This window comes from Xenopus laevis, chromosome 2S, assembly GCF_017654675.1.
Source record: "Xenopus laevis strain J_2021 chromosome 2S, Xenopus_laevis_v10.1, whole genome shotgun sequence".
Lineage (NCBI taxonomy): Eukaryota > Metazoa > Chordata > Amphibia > Anura > Pipidae > Xenopus > Xenopus laevis.
In genome coordinates this window covers 16,525,946-16,547,185 of record NC_054374.1, presented here as the reverse complement: position 1 = coordinate 16,547,185, position 21,240 = coordinate 16,525,946, and the positions used below count along the sequence as shown (strand labels likewise).

General features: G+C 39.8%; 1 long non-coding RNA gene across 1 annotated transcript; it reads left to right on the top strand.

The window, feature by feature from the left end:
* The first annotated feature begins 5,178 nt into the window (after positions 1-5,178).
* On the top strand, positions 5,179-5,657 carry LOC121400401. Its single transcript, XR_005965720.1, has 2 exons — positions 5,179-5,222; positions 5,601-5,657. It is a non-coding gene; the product is annotated as an uncharacterized LOC121400401 (long non-coding RNA).
* The last annotated feature ends 15,583 nt before the right edge of the window (positions 5,658-21,240 follow it).

Here is a 21,240-nt window from a genome sequence, read left to right as displayed (position 1 = left end):
GTTGGAATTTTAAATGGGAAAACCACAAGTTTCCGGGCATCAAATCAGAAAAAAACAGACAATTTAAAAATGTGCACGGAAGTTTGGTCTAGGTGGTTTTAGTGAGAATTTTTCAGATTTTAGTAATAGCCCCTCAGGAACAGAATATATGCACGTCTGCTAATAAAGACTAATTAAAAAGTGTACAGAGCTCTTCTACATTTAACACCTGTGGAAAAAATGAGGGGCAGGGAGTGCGCTAAGGAGAACAGCTAAAAGACTTTACATATTGGTAATTTTCCTGGAATTAATTGCCCTAAATGATGTCAGAGGCACTGTCTAAGTTTTGTTGCACATACCGTGTAAAGTTGATATGTGCCTGGTTTTGTGGAAAGCCCTGCTATAAATAAAACACAGGCAAATATCTTCTTGAAGTTACATTGGTTGTTGTTGTCTCTTACTTTAAAGAGACTATGGGGCAAATTCACTAAGCGCCGAACGCTAGCGTTAATTCGCTAGTAGTGATGGGCGAATTTGTGCCGTTTCGCTTCGCCGGAAAATTCGCGAAATTCGCGCGAAATTCGCGCGAAATTCGCGAAACGGCGAAAAATTCGCGAAACTGCGCCGGCGTCTCGTTTTTGACGCCGGCGCCCGTTTTTGACGCCGGCACCCGTTTTCCCGACGCTGGCGCCCGTTTTTGATGATGGCGTCCGTTTTTTCGAAAAAAAAATTTTGACGCCGGCGAATTTTTTCGGCGAATTTTCGCGGGCGTTTCGCGAATTTATTCGCCTGCCGCGAATCGCGCAAATTCGCCGCGAATTCGCACCTGGCGAATAAATTCGCCCATCACTATTCGCTAGCGTTTGGCATTTTCGTTACTGCGCAAATTCACTAACGAACGCTGGTGTAGTTTCGCTAGTGTTACTTCGCACCCTTACGCCAGGCGAATTTTCGCTAGCGACGTAACTACGCAAATTCACTAACTTGCGCAGTGTACTGAACGCTACCTTTTACGCTAGACTTCCTTCGCCACCTCAGACCTGGCGAAGCGCAATAGAGTAGATAGGGATTGTTTCAGAAAAAGTCAAAATTTTTTCTAAGTCCCAAAAAACGCTGGCGTGTTTTCTACATTATGGGTGATAGGCTGAAAAAGATCGAAAAATTTTTTGGGACTCCCCTCCTTCCCCCCTACATTTCCTGACTCATGGCAACTTACCTAGACAGTGGGCACATGTGTAGGGCAAAATAAAATTTTTATTTGATGATTTGAAGGTTTTCTAGGCATTTGTAGTGCTGATACGTATTCCTCCATTGAAATTTGAATTTGGCGCCGTATGCAAATTAGCCTTCGCTAGCGTAACTTCGCTTTACATAGCGAATCAACGCTAGCGCAACTTCGCAACCTTATGCTACCCCTGAGCGCAACTTTGGATTTAAGTGAATTTGCGGAGCGCTGGCGAAACTACGCCTGGCGAAGTGTGGCGAAGTTGCGCCTGGCGCAACTTCAAATCTTAGTGAATTTGCCCCAAAGTGTATTAGTGATGGCCGAATAAATTTGTCAGCCACAAATTCGCTGTGAATTTCCACGTTTCGCTGCAAGCTAAATAATTCACGAACAATCACTGCGTCAAAAATAAATTGGCATGCGTCAAAATTATTTGCGTGCCCATTGACTTTAATGCATTTGGACCAAATATTCTCGCTTATAAAAATTGACGCACTTCAAAATGATTTTGAAGCCCATTGACTTCAATGCGTTTCGCAAATTTCTCGACGAAATTTCGTGGTAAATTTGAGAATTTTCCAGGACAGATTCGCCCATCACTACTGTACTACCATTCATAAATTCCCACAATACATACATCTTTTAGAAGTATGGATCCTCGCATAGCAAACAATGCAGTAGAATTTTTTTTAAAAGCTTTTCTGAGCTTTCAATGGAAGTAGGTCTAAAATGCACTTAAATCTACAGAGAAAAAAAAAATTCTCATGCTTCGAGCAATGTAAAAGTAAAAAAGGTGTATTCATTCTATTATCAGTCATTGTTATTAGAAGTCTGCTACCCAGACTCGTCACTTTTTTCAGAAGAATTGTCAAATTGTACCAGATTTTGAGATATAACCCTTGTATGAATCCATCGGTGCTCTTGTCAGCTTTTCTCCATCTTGCAGACTTCTTGTTAGAAGGAGTCAGCCTCTGCAATTGGAAGAATTGAAATGTGCCAAAACCAAAAGATGTTTTTAGAAAGAATGTTTATTCATTATAAACTTGCAGTTTAAGTGCCAAATAGTTTAGCCAGAAACCAAGCTCAGACATTCTAAGTCATTTCTCCATGACTTCTCCGCCACACCACAACTCCCTGCTTAGTAGAATATTGTTCATTGGAGACAACAGGAGCTGATCGATGATGCTCCTGTCCTGATAATAGAACCTCAGATCTTGTTAGATATACTTTGCTAGACCTTGTGTACAAATTTACCATGGCACACTCAGCTCGTAGTGGTTCTTTATTTCTGTAGGGACCTAAATAAAAAGAACATTGCACTATGCAGATGCTGATAAGTGTTTTTATTGATACAGACAAGGGATACAGCTTGAATATATTTATGAGAAATGTAGCTAAATAAATTATGTTTCATTGGTTTCTAGTCAATGGTATTTGCTCTGTGTGCCATTGTTCTAAGACAGGGGGTCTCCAACCTTTTTTACCAGTGAGCCACATTCAAATATAAAAAGAGTTGAGGAGCAACACAAGCATGAAAAGTCCATGGGACAGTCAGATAATGGGTGTGATTGGTAATTTGGTAACACCTATGTGGACTGGCAGCAAAAATTTGCAACATTTTTTTCATCCATTGGAGTCTATGGGTGTAATTTTTCAACCAAAATGTATTCATCACTATTGGCAGCCTACAGGAGACTGTTTTGCAGTACAATTTGCCCCCAAACCTGGAATTCAAAAATAAGCACCTACTTTGAGGCCACTGGGAACAACATTGAATGGGTTGGTGACCATCATATTGCTCGTGAGTCACTGGTTGGGGATCACTTTTCTAAGATTAAGGAGCCAGAGATCCTAGCTATCGCGCATGCTCCTGGTCTTAAGATGGTCATAGACGCAAAGATTTGATCGTATGTATCTTCATGATTTTCGGGCTGTGTGTGGAGTGTCCCGACATTTTTTGTGCCATGGCAATCGGTCATTCAGACAATCGGACAGGTTACAAAATTTCTGTCGGCTCCTGATCTGACGCTATGTATTGCGATCTGACAATATCAGTGGGAGACTGTCCCCAGCTTTTGTTGGATCTATCTTCGTACAATTGCTGTAGGGGCAGAACATCGTTTGATTTGTTTTTTTACTACTTGATTTGATCTGAATGGTTAGTGGCAGGTCGGAAGATGGCACCGAACAATCTTTCGTCCGATATGAAGGTAAATCTGCAAGTCTATGCCCAGTTTTAGTCTTGGATACAGAGAGCTGCATGATGGGATTTTTTTTCTTTTAGTCTGCATTTTTTCTAAACTGATGATTTGATACTGCTAAATGGCTGGAATGTTATGCAAATTACAAGCACTGCACAAGATGATAATGGTATGCCTTTCCATGTGCCTATATTTACTCTTTACTTCTGTTTACATATTTGCACTTTCCTTGTCCTTTAAAGATATCTAATGTATCAGCCAGTATGACTAATTCAGGGAGAGAACTCCACATCCTCACAGCTCTCACTGTAAAAAAAAAAATCCCAAAATTACCCAAATGGATTTTATATTCTTTGTGGTTAGGAACATCTAGAGCACTTATTGCAGTGTCAACTTTTCATTATTAATTGATACTTGGAGGTAATTAATGATGTTAAAGTAAAGTGCCAGTAAACCCTCCAGGCCTCCAGTGCGATTGTGCTTAGAACAGGGGAATGCCTACATTGACATAATGGTATAATATCTCCTTGTACAGACTATAGCGTCACCTTGCTATGACGAGTGTTAACTTCTAACTCATTCTAACATGGTTCTAACATGGTTCTAACATTCTTGAAAATGTCAGAGAATTCTCATACAAATATAGATTCAAGTTTTATATTAAAGAGGAACTCCACACAAACATAACTTTATCTTTTTGAAAAGTAAACACAATGTCAAGCAACTTTGCAATATACATCAGTTAAAAAAACATGCAGACTTTTCGTGATTTTTAATGATTTAGAACAGTTCCCTAAGCCTAGCCCCCTGCTCTCCTGCTGATCTGTCTGACTACTTTGCTGAGCTGCCTGTACAGAACGCATTTTAGGACATCGTCAGGGGAAATCCTTGTCCTGCATGCGCAAGAGGAATGCGACATGGCATGGTTTTTTGCTCATCCATCCTCTGAGGCTGATGTCACACCTCGCTCCTCCCTCCTCAGCTGTCAGCTCTTGCTCCTCACTCCTCCCTCGTCAGCCATCCGTCCTGGGTCCTCGCTTCTCACTCCTCCCTCGTCAGCCATGCGTCCTGGGTCCTGGTTCCTCATCCCTCCCTCCTCAGCCATCCGCCCTTGGTCCTAGCTTCTCCCTACTCAGTCATCAGCTCTTGCTTCTCACTCCTCAGGGTGTGCATATTCAGTCCTGCACCCTGATTATAGTTACTTGTTCTTGCCATTTGTTTTAGCCAATAGGTGTTTTAGGTTTTTTAATTGCAGCAGTCAAATTCGAGCTACAGCTGATGGCTGAGGAGGGAGAAGCTAGGACCCAGGACGGATGGCTGAGGAGTGAGGAGCGAGGACCCAGGTCGGATAGCTGGGGAGGGAGGAGTGAGGACCCAGGACGGATGGCTGAGGAGGGAGGAGCGAGGACCCAGGTCGGATGGCTGGGGAGGGAGGAGTGAGGACCCAGGTCGGATGGCTGAGGATGGAGGAGTGAGGAGCAGGACCTTACAGCTAAGAAGAGAGGAGCTAGGTGTAACGTCTGCTTTGAGGAGGGTTGAATGGAAAAGCAGGTAACATTGCATTCCTCTAGCATAGGAGATTGCATACAGGAGATGGATTTCCCCTGACAATGTCCTAATATGCATTCCGTATGCCTGACTACTTTTACTTTGTATCAACAGCCATCTGTCCTCAGCTGTATACTACAAACCCCACAATTCCCTTCACACGTGATTTCAAATGATGCAGAATTGCCAGGATTTCAAGTGATGCAGAAAGAGAAGTACTGGATTTCAGCATAGAAAATGGCATTTATTCATACTTTTTAAAGAAACAGGTAACTGTGATCGGTATATTAGGGGTGTCTGTGTTATATGGTCCTCTGTATCAAATTTAGGTTTGGAAGCCGGAGTTCCCCTTTAAGTTAATGGCATAGCTGTTTAAATCTTCCACCATCAAAGTCCTCCGAGTGCCAATACAGCCAAGAAAAATGTGTATGTGTACTTGATCATAATAGATTCAACAGATTGTATGTCCATGTCAACACAAAAAAATGCTTTTGAATGACCAGCACATGATCACATTTTCAAATTATTCCGTACAACTAAATCAACTAAAGAAATGACAGAATTGTAGGCAAAGCTGTTCCATATCTGAAAATGTTGTATCAGCTGAGATGAAAAATATCCAAATCATTGTGTTCTATTCGTTACAGGATTTCTGAACAGAAAAGAAACTTGAAGAAGAAAAAAAAAAGGATCAGAAGGGATAAGACAGAAAAACTCTTTGAAACAAGCCCTTATTCTTATAATGGAAACATTTTCTCTCCCTAATGCCATCTGACATATCCATATAACACAAAGAGGGAGATAGAAAGCAGCCTATTAGCACTTTAATCTTCCTCACAATAACAGAGAAGGTGGAAATAAAATGTAAATCTAACAGTGTTGTGCTAAAGTCGCGCTGAAAAGATTTATGTAAATAAAAGACTCAGAACAAATATTACTCTATTGAAAAACATACATTTGGGCAGGAATGGATTCAGCAAATCAAACACAGAACTTCAGAAATGACAATGACATGGAACAAAGGAAAGGAGAGAAGCTCCTCCAAGGCCCATAATTAGCTCTTCCCCAACTAACCGATAACAGACGCAAGTATGAATAAAAGATTAGCATTAAAAGCGAGAGTGATATAGATGAACCAAAAAGTTTTCATCGCAGCTATTAAGCATGTTAAAAATGAATCCCAGGGAGGAAAAAAGCATTAAATACATGATAATGAATTGGGGATTTATAGCTAAAGAGCGTAGGGCTCAGAAATGAATTATTTCATTGTGCCTAATTGCCCCCCCCCATATTTGCACTAAGCAACATTTTGCCCAGCTTGTCTGTTGAATTGTGTGTAAGTGCCTCTATGGGCACTGGGGTTGGCTGGAGCTTCCTAGAGTTACCCCTGTGGGCTGTGTCAATATGCTCAGCACTCTTGTGCCTAATGATTAACAGGAGAACGTCATTTTGACGCTAAACTGACCAATGTTGAGCAAACCAGGAGGCCGCATTGATGCCTAAATAGAAATGATGTGGGCATAAAATATGGTCAGTTGGGTGGTAAATGTAATTGCCCTTGATGATGATTTTAAAGCCAAAATACACAACTAAACTCTTAGGGGCAGATTCAGTAAAGGACAAAGTGGCTATCGCTAGAGACAATTCGCATCCACAGGGTCATCGACTATTCACTATTAACAGACGAGGGCGTCAATTCACTAGCGAAAAAGACTGCCACTAGCATTCGCTCGCACTCTGTCGCCAGGCGACTTTTTCGCTCTGGCAAAAGGTTGTTACTCCACAAATTCAGTAAAGTCCAGATTTTATTGAACGTTATCTCTTTCGCCAGATTTGACTTCACCACCTCAGACCAGGCTAAAAAGCAGCTACATCTTCCTCAATCTTCTGTCACTTATATCATATCCTGTGTTCTGAAAATGCACAAAAGTTCAAAAAATGTTGGCAACTTTTCCTTTTTTTAGGTGGGATTGCCTGCAAAAATCCTTGACTTTTTTTTTTTGGCTAACCAGTTTTTTTTCCAGACATTTCATAACATATGGAACATTCATTTTACAGTGGGCTCATGTGCAGGGAATTATATTAACTCTCTTGTCTTTATCAAGGCTCGTTAAAAAAAAACTTCAAGCATTTGTAATAAAGACGTCCATACAACTTGAAATTACTCGCCCTATGCAAATAAATAAACACAAGATCACTAGCGGAATTTCACTATGCACAAACGAACGCTAGCGCATCTTCACTATGAAGTGCTCACACTGACGAAGTAACGCTGGCGAAAAGCCACCAGCGTTTGGCGCACAGGACGAAACTTTGCATATTAGTGAATTGGCGTGGTAGCGAATTTGCGCCTGGGGAAATGGTGCGAGGTGTGTGATGCATTTGCTGGTGAAAATTCGCCCGTTAGTGAATCTACTCTACTCTAGTCTTTTATTGCTTATTTTTCCTTCTGCTAAAACTATGGAATGGTTGTTGTGACTGGTGGAGTCTAAATGCTGACTAGGTAAAGATACTACAGGCTTAGTTTGGCATCTACTACTACAATCCAGCTATTCCTACCCTCTGATTAGCACACACTTATCTGCCTAGCACTACAATGGAATCATCTAATAATTACATTTGTATTTTTTGGACACAAAGGAAATGTATGTATTCATTCATACTATTAAACTTTTATTTACATCTCTGTTGGGTACAGAGATGCCATATTGCAGGATTTTTCCCTTTCTTGACAGTTTGCTATTTGGACAATGTCCTAACTGGTTATAAGTTGGTTGAGGGTACAGTAATTATTAGTCTTATGGAAGGGTTGGTCTCCTCTTTCTTCCTTCCATGCTGTTTAGCTCTGCTATGCAAACTGATATAGGAAACCACATTTTCACAACAGTAATATGTGGTTATGGTATACTGCCTTGCTTAATTCATGGCTTGCTCCATAGTCCTCACACCCACCTCAGCTTTACCATCTCACATTCCTTAGATAACATTCAAATTTCATAGCCTAGATCTATGCATTTCAACGTCTTCTTTCTCACAACCTCATCATTTACAATAGAACCATTCCCCTGTCAGCAATGTCATCTTAACTTACATACACAGTTGCTATAACCTACTCCTTTTTCCGCAGATTTGTGCTCAGGAAAAGAGAGTTGCTGTAATACTATTCTGGTGTAGCTATTGCCATAGCACATTGCTGGCAGTTTTCATATTATCAGCCTTTTCTTACTGTATAATGAGCATAATGCCTTCAGACAATCACCTCCAGCTGCTATATTTCCTATTAGTGTAAGGGACTTTAACATTAAAAACAAAGAGTTCAGTGGAGGTTTAGGCAATGCTGAAACTGGGCATTAGGGAAAGGAAAAAGAGCAAATCAAAAATTATTTTTGATTTGACAACTTAAATACCTTTAAATTGAAACAAATTTGCCTGGCCAAATGAACCCAACCTATAAAAACGTACTTATTTTTTAAAATATTTCACAACAAACTTGCCTTTATTAGAAATTCTTTGTAAAATCAAGTTCTTTTAACCAGTGAATAAATTAATAATTTTTTTGTTAGCTCTGTTTTTAACCATATTATAAGGGGTAGAACCTTCAATCTTGAGGGCTTTGTTCCCACTAATAAGCCACAGTTTTTCTTTAATGAAATCACAATACTCTTCCATCCAACAACTAGCTATGGTTTCCTAATTTATCCATAAAAAATGAACTCCCTGGTTAAACACCATCTAAAAATCAGCATGTTGATATTTAGCATAATTAAAAAAATATATACCGTTTCATGGTTCATTAGAAAAAACACTAGACAAAGTAGAGCTGATAACCACATCCTTAGGTTGTACACAAAGGTTACTGACCTTTCATGCTCAGTGACCAATCACTTAGTAAGGTATATTATCCAGTGATGATTTATTTACAGGAACAACAGCAGTTTGAGTAATACAAGGGAATTTAGCTGCTCTTGAGTTCCAAACAACAGCCTTTACAAGTCACCTCCACCTGGTAGACTTCAACCCCTTGGTGTCCAAGCTTGTGGATAACTTTATATAGGGCAAGGTCTGCCCTGATTAGCTGACCCCAAACCACCAATCAGGCTGCTGCTGGGCTAGGGCTGCAAAGGTCAGGTAATAGTAAGTGAGCAACCCTGCAGGCTGCTCATCTGCCCTCATGGTGCCAGAAACCGAAAGATGCCTGACTCAAATCCCAGCAGAGCCTAACAGTTTAGAAACGAAAACATGAAGCAACTTAGGTAGCAAAGACTGACTGGAAAATGCTCTGGAACTCTATCTAAGACTTATTCCAAACACCTAAATAAGAGAATAGGTGTATCCTACTTGTCAGCATAGATGGGGACCGAGAGCTCTAGGATGGTCCCACCAGTGTCAGATGACCTGCTAAAACATAAATGAGAGGGCATGTCCCAGTCTTCAAAGTCCTCAATGAAGAAGAGAAGATGAACTTGAAGCTTTAACTAGAAATGAGTTAGATTCTACTATGAGAAGCTCTTGAAAGCACACAATAGTGGAGAGTTCTCCAGCCCACCTCACACTCCTTGCCTGAGCATTACCTATACTAGCACTGTGGCATCCCCTCTAGCTAAAGGTTCTTGCTCTAGCCTCCTTGCCTTGTCCTGTCTTACCTTGAACCTTGCCTTGTTCAAATCCTGCCTTAACCTTATTCTGCCTTGTCCTTACCTGACCTTGACCTTGCCTCACCTTGCCTGTTCCTGCTTCCAGTCCTGTCCTTGTACCTTGAACCTTGTCTTATATCTTCCCTTGTCTCTGTATCTTGCTCTGCCTTTTCCTCCCATTTCTTCTCCAGTCCTCTTGTTTCAATCCTCCTTCTTCCCAGTCTGATCTATTCTATGCCTGCTCCATCCTGTCCTGCCCTATCCAACCCAGCCTGTCCCGATCTATGCCCGCACTGTCCTGTCCCATCCAGTCTGTTCCTGTTCTACACCCACTCCATCCTGTGCCTGTCCTGAATCCTCGCCTTCATTTTTCTATCCAGTCTGACTCATCATCCTCTTCACCCGGTCCAGTCTGATTCTTTGCCCTCTTCACCCTGTTCCTGCCTTTCCCTGTCTGTGTTCTGTAGGCACAGCTAGTTCTTGCATAAGGACTCATCTTCCCCATCTGCCTCCACATCGCCCCTACCTAATCCTTGATAAAGACCGAAGCATACCATGTATACTAAAAGGTTGGCACTTCATGATTTTCACAGTTTTTATACATTGACCTCTTAGAATCAGCAAGAAATTTTCCTTTCGACTCTTGCTGTATAAGCAGCTCTTTCATTTTGCTTTTAAGTCTCCTCTGCTTAGAATAACACATTCTTGTATTTAAATATATTAAGTTCAGTCAAGCTATGGAAATGTTGCATATAGTTTACAATTACAAAATCCTCTCAGTATATTTCAGATCATCTGCTTCAGAGCTTTGCAATTCAAATATTCTATATGGTAACAGGTCTCGGGGGGGGGGGGAAGCAGACAACCAGCAATACATAAATATCCCTCAAGAAGTCTTGTATGTCATAAGTCCAGTTTCTATAAGAAGCCGTCTGTACATCAGGCTTTATTGTAATGAAGAATTTGCAGTATAACATTCTTGTGTACAAATCAAGAGCTGATGCTGCAAAGTGGATATGACCAAAATATTGCTCACGGATTCATAACCCTATAACCTACTAATATTATATGCCTTAAGAGAATTGTGCGTTAACGTCAGAAAGAAAGATCTCATTAAACTATTGACCCTATTTACGAATGTGGCTGAACATAAACTGGCTTTAATTAGGATGGAGAGGAAATCATCAATGTATTCAGTGACTTACAGTATGGAATGGTGCTGCTATTTATAATTACCATTTCTTCCCCATTTACTGTACTTTCCTTAAACAGACATTAAAGTAAAAAAAGGCATGTCTTATTGTTTGTAAAGAACATTCCTTCTCTGTATATTTTCTGCCATGGTAGTTTTCTCATGCCAGTTCTTCTGCCGTTATAGAGGTAAAGATCACAACTGATTATGGGCAGATAACTATGAAAACTTCTTCCAGTCAACCATAATGAGATTTCAAAGTTCATTCCAAAGACCAAATTCATCAAATATACATAATAAGTCTTAAGTTTTTGGTTATTAACTGAAAATTCTTGCAGCATAATATCTATAATACCATAATGAAATGACCCCTCCAGAATTTTTAATATGGAAGGGACACAGTAAAGGTTCTTGGCGCAGAATGGAAACTTACCCCCTTGGTTCCCCTGAACCAGATTATCTTCCATGGCGATTGTTTTAATATAGTCATCGTTCTCCAAGGAGATTTCTTATATCACTATAGTAATTTAAGTTGAGTATAGAGTAGTGATGGGCGAATAAATTCGTGGCAAATTTCCATGTTTCTCAAAACTGCCTTGAAAATTTTTTAGACGTGCGTCGGAAAAGTCGATCGTGTCAAAACCATCATGCATCAACATTATTTGGATGCCCATTGACTTTAACGCCAGCGTCAGAATTGACGCGTTGGTAAAAACTGCGTTTTGAGAATTTAATCAATTTTGCGTATTTCGCTGGAAATTCGTGAATTTTTCATCTAAGCGAAACAGGACAAATGCGCCCATCACTAGTATAGAGTAAATGTTACTTTTTATGAGGGACGCTATAGCTGATATAAAATATGATCTTACTGTTGAGACGTCACAGTGATATTATCATAGAAGTAGAATTTACAGGTAAGATGTGTCACGGTTGGCACCCTAAATCCAGAACCGATGCTAAGCACCCTGTTCTTGGCTCTTGCTTCTGCCTTTAACAGCCGCCTTTCACTTTGGGAGAGTAGCCCTCGGCTAATCGGATGCCGCCAGGTCTTATTAATAGAGGTGCCAAGCGAAGGGTTCTGGACGAGCAAAGGGGCACGACGGTAAAGCAAAGTCTTTTAGGCAGAAGATCACAGTACAAGGCGTAGTTAGAAAGCATAGTCAGATCAGGCTGGATCGGGGCAGGCAGAGTGCAAATGGAGTCAAACAGGCAAGGGTCAAACCAGGAGATCAATCAGGAGGGTTACGGATAGATGAGTCGGTTACCAGGCAGGGTCAGGATTTCGGAAGTCACAAAACAGGCAGGGGTCACAACAGGTAACAGAATCAGACAGGAATAAACTCAGATAGGCACCAGGAATGAACCTATAACGGGCAAGGAAAAACATATTCTGTGGCTTTAAATACTTAAAAGTTCGAGCCACTGCGCGCTGGCGACATAACACCAGCGCGCATGCGCCAATAAATAGGGAAGTGGCACGCCGCGCGCGCCCTAAGAAGAAGAACCAGCAGAAGAGCTACAGCATGGCGGGTGTCCCTGCCGAGGAGGATGCAGGCGTCCCTGCAGACCCCCTCCCACTAGACGACCAGGGTACGTTATTACAAGATGCTAACAATAAAATATAAATACAGGCATAGGACCTGTTATCCAGAATACTCGGGACCTGGGGTGTTCCAGATAATGGATCTTTCTATAATTTCTGGTTTTGCTACTAATAATGATTAATTAGTTTGGGTCAAGTACAAGCTACTGTACTATTACTACGGAGAAATCAATGTTAAATATTTGGATTATTTAGATAAAATGAAGTCTATATGGGAGAAGGCCTTTCCATAATTCAGAGCTTTCTGAATAAGGGGTTTCTGGATAACGGATCCCATACCTGTATTAGATTATGTAGGAAATAATGTAAAACATATTATAAAATATAAAAATTTTGTGGAGTTCCGTGACCAAACAAAGGCATTAGACTGAAGGCCAAGTGCTTTTATCAGGGAACTCCATGGCGACTTCATATTTTGCTGATGTTCCTATCGGAGTTTGATGCCATTAACCATTTTCTTATTAATTATAGCTTATTCTAGTTCTGTGATCCTTCCTAGTCAATAATTCTTGGACAAAATATAGTTTACAATAGGTGCTCAAATGCTAGTGAAAGTTTCTTGAAAGCAGCTCATAAATATGTGTTTTTCACAAGTTTTCCTTTAATATTAAAATGCTGGAACCCTACTGACCTTACTGGACTAAGCAACTTTTACAACCTACATCATGATCTGAACTAGCTTCCCATATTGAAATTCAGGATTTCATATATAAAGATAGGGTAGAGGGTTCATTATTGTGTTCTAATACAGGAGGCAATTCTTTTCTTGGTGCTTCCGACCTCGGTAGCCATCAAATGCAAGGCTGAGCCACTGGCGTCACGGCATGTTCCATCCGATTAGATCTTCTGATTAAAACTTGTCACTGTGCTCCCCGTTATTAAATAAGACCCTGAAGTTATCCCCATTAAGACACATTTTTCTTAAAATACATTTTTGTACACCAAGAGGCAGATTTATCAAGGGTCGAATTTCGAAGTAAAAAGTACTTCGATATTCGACCATCGAATTAAAATACTTTGACTTTGAATATCGAAGTCAAAGGATTTTTCACTGAATTTACCCATCGAACGATCGAAGTAAAATCATTAGATCGTACGCTAAAATCAGTTCGCACGATTTTAGCGTACGATCGAACGATTTTACTTCCATGAAAAATGCATTAGATGCTCCCCATAGCTAACATAGCACTTCGGTAGGTTTAATTTGACAAACTATTGAAGTCGAAGTTTTTTTAAAGACAGTATTTCAATTATCGAATATTCGAAAATTCAAACTATTTTACTTCGAATCGAATTCGAAGTAAATTCGAAGTCGTAGTATCCTATTGGATGGTCGAAGTATCCAAAAAATTACTTCGAATTTCGAATTTTTTTACTTCGAAAATTCCCTCGAATTCACTTCGACCCTTGATAAATCTGCCCCCAAGTGCAACAAACGCTTTCATCTTTCTCGATTTCAGTGATTATATTTTCAACATCCCTGATGATACAGTTTTAAAATACTCAAACAGCCTTTACTCACTTAATCCCGGTTTTATGAGCAAGGAGATTAAATTTGAATCCAATTAGGGAATTAAAAACTGAAAAACTTTATTAGGGTTGCCATAATACTACAGGAATAAGAGGTTGAAATGAAATATGTGACATCGCCAAGTTCCAACTCAATAATAATATCCATTTGCAGTTTTTATAATCTGCCCATTGTAGCTGTAGCTATGCATTTATGGACAGTGTGATACACCCTTCTGACAATATTTCTCTTTTTTCTATTTTATTAATTAATAGTGGATAGGGTTTATGCAGCATTTAAAATGATGTAATTTATCATGCAACTGCACATTTATTTAGTTAACCAAATAATCAGCTTTGTACAAAGCTTCTTCTCTATGTTGTGAGGATTTTTAGTAGCGGTAGTGTGGGGGAGGTGGTTGGTTACTCTTTTGGGTTAGGACAGAAGCCATTGGCTAGTTGTCACTGTAAGAGGTAATCACCCTGCAAAATAACAGGATTTATATGTGGACTACAGCCTTTATCAAGTATATAATAAAAGGGACTAAGAAGAACCTACAGAGCACCTGCCTCTTTTTTTGCAAGGTCAGGCCTTTATTCTGTGTTGAAATTTTATGGGGCTTATTTAAAAAGGGTGTTTTGATTAGAAGTTGCCTGGCATTGACCGCCACAAGATTTATAGACTTATTTATTAAAGTCCAATTTTTTCTGGTCTGACTTTTAAAGGGAAAAACAATTTTTCCGAAAAAAAAAACCCTTATATTTTTTAGTTATTTATTAAATCCTAATGGTGTTAAAAGTCAGAATAAAAAAGTACTCCAACTCAGACCTGCCAAAATCATGTAGAAGTCAATGGCAAATGCCCCGGTGACATTTTAAAGATATCCAGATCTGCGCTGGGTTTCATTCAAAAATTCTAAAATTTCATGGTTTTCTGGCGACAATCTGAAAGTCGCAGGTTGCGGACGTCAAATATGAAATAGTCGCAGTTTTTGGCGACATATTAGAAAAATTAGTACGATTGGATTTTTAAAGATTTTATTGAGTCTTTCCCACAGAAGACTTTTAGTGTAAATTTATTGATAAATAGGGAGAAAAGGTCAGTGCGGATTTGGTCAGAGTGGTTTTCAGAAAATAGTGAGAAAATTTCTGATTTTGATAAATAACCCCCCTAACTGTCCAAATGATAGTTAAAGGGATCTGTCATCAAAAAACATGTTTTTTTCAAAACGCATCAGTTAATAGTGCTACTCCAGCAGAATTCTGCACTGAAATCCATTTCTCAAAAGAGCAAACAGATTTTTTTATATTCAATTTTGAAATCTGACATGGGGCTAGACATTTTGTCAATTTCCCAGCTGCCCCTGGTCATGTGACATGTGCCTGCACTTTAGGAGAGAAATGCTTTCTGGCAGGCTGCTGTTTTTCCTTCTCAATATAACTGAATGTGTCTCAGTGGGACATGGGTTTTTACTATTGAGTGTTGTTCTTAGATCTACCAGGCAGCTGTTATCTTGTGTTAGGGAGCTGCTATCTGGTTACCTTCCCATTGTTCTTTTGTTTGGCTGCTGGGGGAGGGAGGGGGTGATATGACTCCAACTTGCAGTACAGCAGTAAAAAGTGATTGAAGTTTATCAGAGCACAAGTCACATGACTTGGGGCAGCTGTGAAATTGACAATAAAGGTGGCCATACACGGGCAGATAAAGCTGCCGATATCGGTCGTTTGGACCGATTTGACAGCTTATCTGCCCATGTATGGGGGCTTCCGACGGGTCTTCCTGATCGATATCTGGCCACGATACCGATCGGGAAGGTTGGATTTTTACCCGACTGACCCGTCGGAGCCGCTTAGCGCATCGTAATTCGATCGTTCGGCCATACGACCGAACGTTCGAATTACCCCCGATATAGCCATGCAGTTTAGTGGCATATCGGGGAAAGATCCGCTCGTTTGGCGATGTCGCCAAACGAGCGGATCTTGGAGTCTATGGCCACCTTAAGTCTAGCCGCATGTCAGATTTCAAAATTGAATATAAAAAAATCTGTTTGCTCTTTTGAGAAATGGATTTCAGTGTAGAATTCTGCTGGAGCAGCACTATTAACTGATTCATTTTGAAAAAATTTTTTTTCCCCATGACAGTATCCCTTTAAGCACCCTGCAAATAAGGAGGGGCGATCTTATTAACACCAAAAGAACTAATGTCTGTAAGAACTGTAACTTTTATTGACTGTTTAGTTAATAAGGATCTAAGCCTCCCTACAAATACAGTACAGTAAATGGATTTTAACCTACTCAGAGTGGTTTTGGAGATCCTACTATTATTTAGGGGCAGATTCACCAAAGGCGAATGGCTTCACACACATTTCACCACTTTGCCAGGTGAAAATTTGCTACCACTACTCCAATTCACTAATAGGTGAAGTTGCGCCCTGGGCACCGAACGCTGGCGACTATTTGCTAGCGGTATTTCAGCAGTGCGAGCATTTCATATCGAAGATGCGCTCGTGCCTAGTGAAAATTCATTAGTGATATTGCGACTAGGTCAATTTGCATAGGGCAGGTTATTTAAAGCTATGGACGTCTTTATTATAAATGTTGGTGCAAAGGCTTGAAGTTACCACTTTTTATTACACATGTCCAGGGAACATTAATAAAGACAAGAGAGTTAATATAATGCCCTACACATGAGCCCACTGTAAAATGTCTGGAGAAAACAGATTACCCAAAAAAAAAAGTCAGGACTTTTGCAGCCAATTCCGCTTCAAAAAAGGAAAAGTCGCCAGCGTTTTTTGAACTTTAATGCATTTTCGGCACATAGGATATGATATAAGTGACAGAAGATTGAGTATGATCTAGCTTCTTTTTAGCACTTCTGAGGTAGTGATGGGCGAATTTCTCCCGTTTTGCTTAGTCGAAAAATTCACAAATTTCCCGCAAAATTCGAGAAACGGCGAAAAATCTGCGATGAAATAGTGAAATCTGAATGTTCATGAAAAATCTTGAAATTCGAACGTTTTCACAAAAAAATTGTGAAAATCAACGTTTTCACAAAAAAATCTCGGAAATTGACGCCGGGCCGGCGAATTTTCCCCAGCGAATTTTCTTGGGAGATTCGCCGGCGGTGAAACGTGGAAATTCGCTGCAAATTCGTGCCCATCACTAGTCTGAGATGGTAAAGTCAACTCTGGCAAAAGAGGTAACGTTCAGTAAAATACACACTTTCGCCAGAGCGAAAAGTGACTTGGCGATAGAGTCCGAACAAACACTAGCGATGGGCTCTTTTGCTAGGGAATTGGCGCCTGTGCCTGTTAGTGAATTGCCAATGTCACTGCAGATGGTAACGCTGGCGAAAAGTCACTAGCGTTTAGTGAATCTGCCCCTTAGACTGCTAATAGCAGATTTTCAGCTCAACATCCTTCAAAGGTTGTTAGGGATATACCAATGGCCATTATTTTGCAAGAGCAGAATTTCATGGGGAAAATTGGCTGGGCATATTTGAAAAGGCTATGTTAGGGCCATGTAAATGGCTGAAAAAGTGATTTTCGTAGGAACCATGAGCGTTACATGATTGTTAGGTTCCTGATCAGACAGAAGGAATCAGCAGGTTTTCTTGATCATCTTTATATGTTGCTACTGTTGTTTCAACTTCAGAGTATTAGCAGTTTATAAATTGCTAATATCTTGAAATCTAGAAACAAAATGCATTCCAATTGTAAAAGTCCTCAGAAGAGAACTGTGAGCAATTTTGCATTGATTTGTTTTGATAATTTGAATTTCCTTTATTCTGCCGGTGTCCCAGGCAAAAAAAAATTAGATCTGAAGCTCTGTGGTACGAAGAAAGTATAAAAGCATTTGAGATATTGTACATAAGCATAAATATAGCAATTGCAGGGCGAGATTAAAATAAATAGAGAGGCACGCGTGTGTAACATGCAGCCTGGGATATGTTTAAAGAGCAGCATCAGTGTCTCTGTCAATCACTGCCCATAGCCATGACTATCAATTACTGGCTTATCTCTGTGCATATGTATTTTTCCATAGGCTGTGTAGTTGTGCTTGCAGCCAAAGCGATGCACTTTAAGTGGTTGTGAAGATATTTATCATGGATTCATTGGTTATTCATGGGCATTATTATCCCTATGAGTTGTGACAATAGACTCCACAGTCACATCTCACATCTCAGCATGCAGATATAGAGCCTTATAAGAAATGGGGTTGACAGTGAGTAGAAAGGAGAATACCCCCTACCCCCCATCTACTCTGTATATCAATTTATTTCCTAATGTTTCCTCTTCTTCTTTATCCCTCAACCCCTGTAAGTTGGATCATGTAGTCTATTTGCCACCACTGTCATTCATAAACCATCGTCCACCAATTGTTTCGATTTGAACAAGCCTTTAAGCCTTTAATAATAGTCATAATTCTCCCATTTAAGTTGCTGATCTAGTACGTAACACGGGATGAAATATTTGTGCAAAACGAAGTTAAATATATCACAGGTTCGCTACTCTTCTATAAATGACTTATCTTTAATGGCATGACCAACCTGTGTTGGCGCTCATCAATTTTAATTGCACTTGATCAAATCTGTGTTGCTTCAGCAAATTGTTAGATACATTATTAGTCCTATAGTATGTATTGTGCTACTTAGAATCTATTACCATAGTACTTTATTTTCCTTATTTAGCTAAGTACAATTGAAATGCATGAGACATATTGCTGCATCACATATACTTATGCTAATAATCACAATCACCACTTATCACCATTTTGCTTGGCAGCATTTTCCCACTAAGTGAATTATTGGATTTCTGTGCAACCCTGTGGATTCTACTATGTTTTCCTTAGCACTTTTGCCAGTGTATATTCCTACCCATAATGATGCGGAAGTCATAGTCTTCCAATCAATCCATCAATCCTATCCCTTGTGAACATGATAAATCCTTTTGGGCTCAACACTCAGGCACAAGTTGTAACCAACCCAGTTTCATAATGATCCATCATTATATCACTCCGCTCCTCTACCTCAATTAATTCTAACTCGCTGTTCTTGTTTGAAAACCTTCTGGCATTCATTTGCATTCATTTCATATTGTTACTGTGCTGTTTACTTACATACTGTTTTGGCTCTTGCTTCTTTCTGTCTGAGCGATTTCCTCTTTGTTCTTCTGTCCTGTACGTCCTCTGAACTTCCATGGCAGAATGATCCACAAATGATTCTTAAATTTACCTTTTGTGTGCAACTTGTCCCTAGCTGATAAGACCTGTTTTTTTACACTTTTATTTGCCTCCTGGATTATTTCCCTACAGTGTCGGACTGGGACACCAGGGGCCCACCAAAAAAACCTTAGACAAGGGGACCACCAAAAAAACCTTAGACCAGGGGACCACCAAAAAAACCTTAGACCAGGGGACCACCAAAAAACCTTAGACCAGGGGACCACCAAAAAAATCTTAGACCAGGGGATCACCAAAAAAAACCTTAGACCAGGGGCCCACCAAAAAGACTCAGACCTGGGGCCCACTCTCAGAACTATTTTTCTTCCTCTCTTCACTCAATCTCAATTCTCCTAGTCTCTTTTCTTTACTTACTAGAATCTATTATTTCATCTATTTTGCCTCTTTGGGCTCATAGAAATAGGGAATGGCCATGAAATAGGCCAAAAGTTTAGCAGCATGAGGTTCCACTGACACCTGAGCCCGCCGGGAGTTTTCCTGGTATCCTGGTGTGCCAGTCCGACATTATTTCCATAGTTTCTTACCTTGTACCGAGCTCTATAATAATTCAGAGGCAACTGGGAGTGAAGGTGCCAGTTGGTAAATGTGTGCTACATTGGACGTGTGTTTAATATCAACTGAGGTACCCAGAAGCTGGATAAAAAGCCTAATTCAAAAAGGTTAGTGGAAGGTATGTCCTATTGTACAGCTTCTCTGTACAATAAAGCTCGTAGAACAAAGCTGTGGAATTAAGACAGACACTATAAATCAGTTTTGGAATTTAATGCTTCCTTAACCACACAATTACCTTCCCAAACACATATCACTGTTATTATATTAAAAAGTGCCAGCCTGAAGAATGTCATCAATTAATCTATAATCTCTCTAATCATTTTATTATATAAGCAAATTAGAGATGGTACAGGCTTTTCATATCTAAGTATAAAATAGAAGCATGTAGTATTGCAGTTTATCTGCTCCTTGTGTTTGAATAGATACGTCTCCTTTGCTGTGTTCACTGGGACAATAGACAATGTATCTTTAGGAGCCAAGACAGACCAAGGGCCCACTTTCGGATCAGACTGATATCGCCCAGTCAAGGTGGACAAACTGGAGCAAGATCTGCTTGTTTGGTGACCTCTCCAAATGAGGTCTGCACAGGTATGGCCACCTTTACATTTCCTCAGCCTTAAATGGCTGCTTTAGGAAAGAATACCTGGAGCATGATACACACACGATACATGATATTTTGATATTTTGAGTTCCATCCCTATGCCTATAAATAATTGCTGGGTAAGCATACAAGATACTTCTGCTTTTATTCTTTATCCTGTAGTTTTCTGGTCTCCTGTACGTCAGAACATGGGATTCTCTGTTGGCCTGTGACCTAAAGGGCTGATTTGGAATGCAAATCCCCAGTCCCCATGTTCTCTCTTCCCCCAATAACATCCTCTATATTTTATGAAGTACTGAAGGGATGGAAATAATAGATAGATGATAGACAGACAGACAGACAGACAGACAGACAGACAGACAGACAGACAGACAGACAGACAGACAGACAGACAGATAGATAGATAGATAGATAGATAGATAGATAGATAGATAGATAGATAGATAGATAGATAGATGATAGAAAGATAGACAGACAGACAGACAGACAGACAGACAGACAGATGATAGATAGATAGATAGATAGATAGATAGATAGATAGATAGATAGATAGATAATAGATAGATACTAACATGCACAGGTCCTCTCTTACAAACACATTTTCACAAAAAGAAAGACTTTGGAAACCACAAAAGTTAGTGTTTGATTCCCCACCCCACAAGAAAATTGTGTGTCATCTCCCTAAAAACAGAAACCCCTTTGCTCACTTATTAACCACACAAACGGTCATTCTCTTCCAAGTCCCCTGGAAATTGAACTTACATTTAACATATGTGATAAATATTCCTTAATCAAACAATCATATATCAATATATAGACTACATATTAATTATCTGATATATTCTTTAAATGGGCCAACAATATCTGATGGGATGGAATTATACAAGTCATCCCCAAATTGCAAAAACTGCAATGAAAACAAACGCAATGTGGAGTTTCTTGATTGGTAAATGTG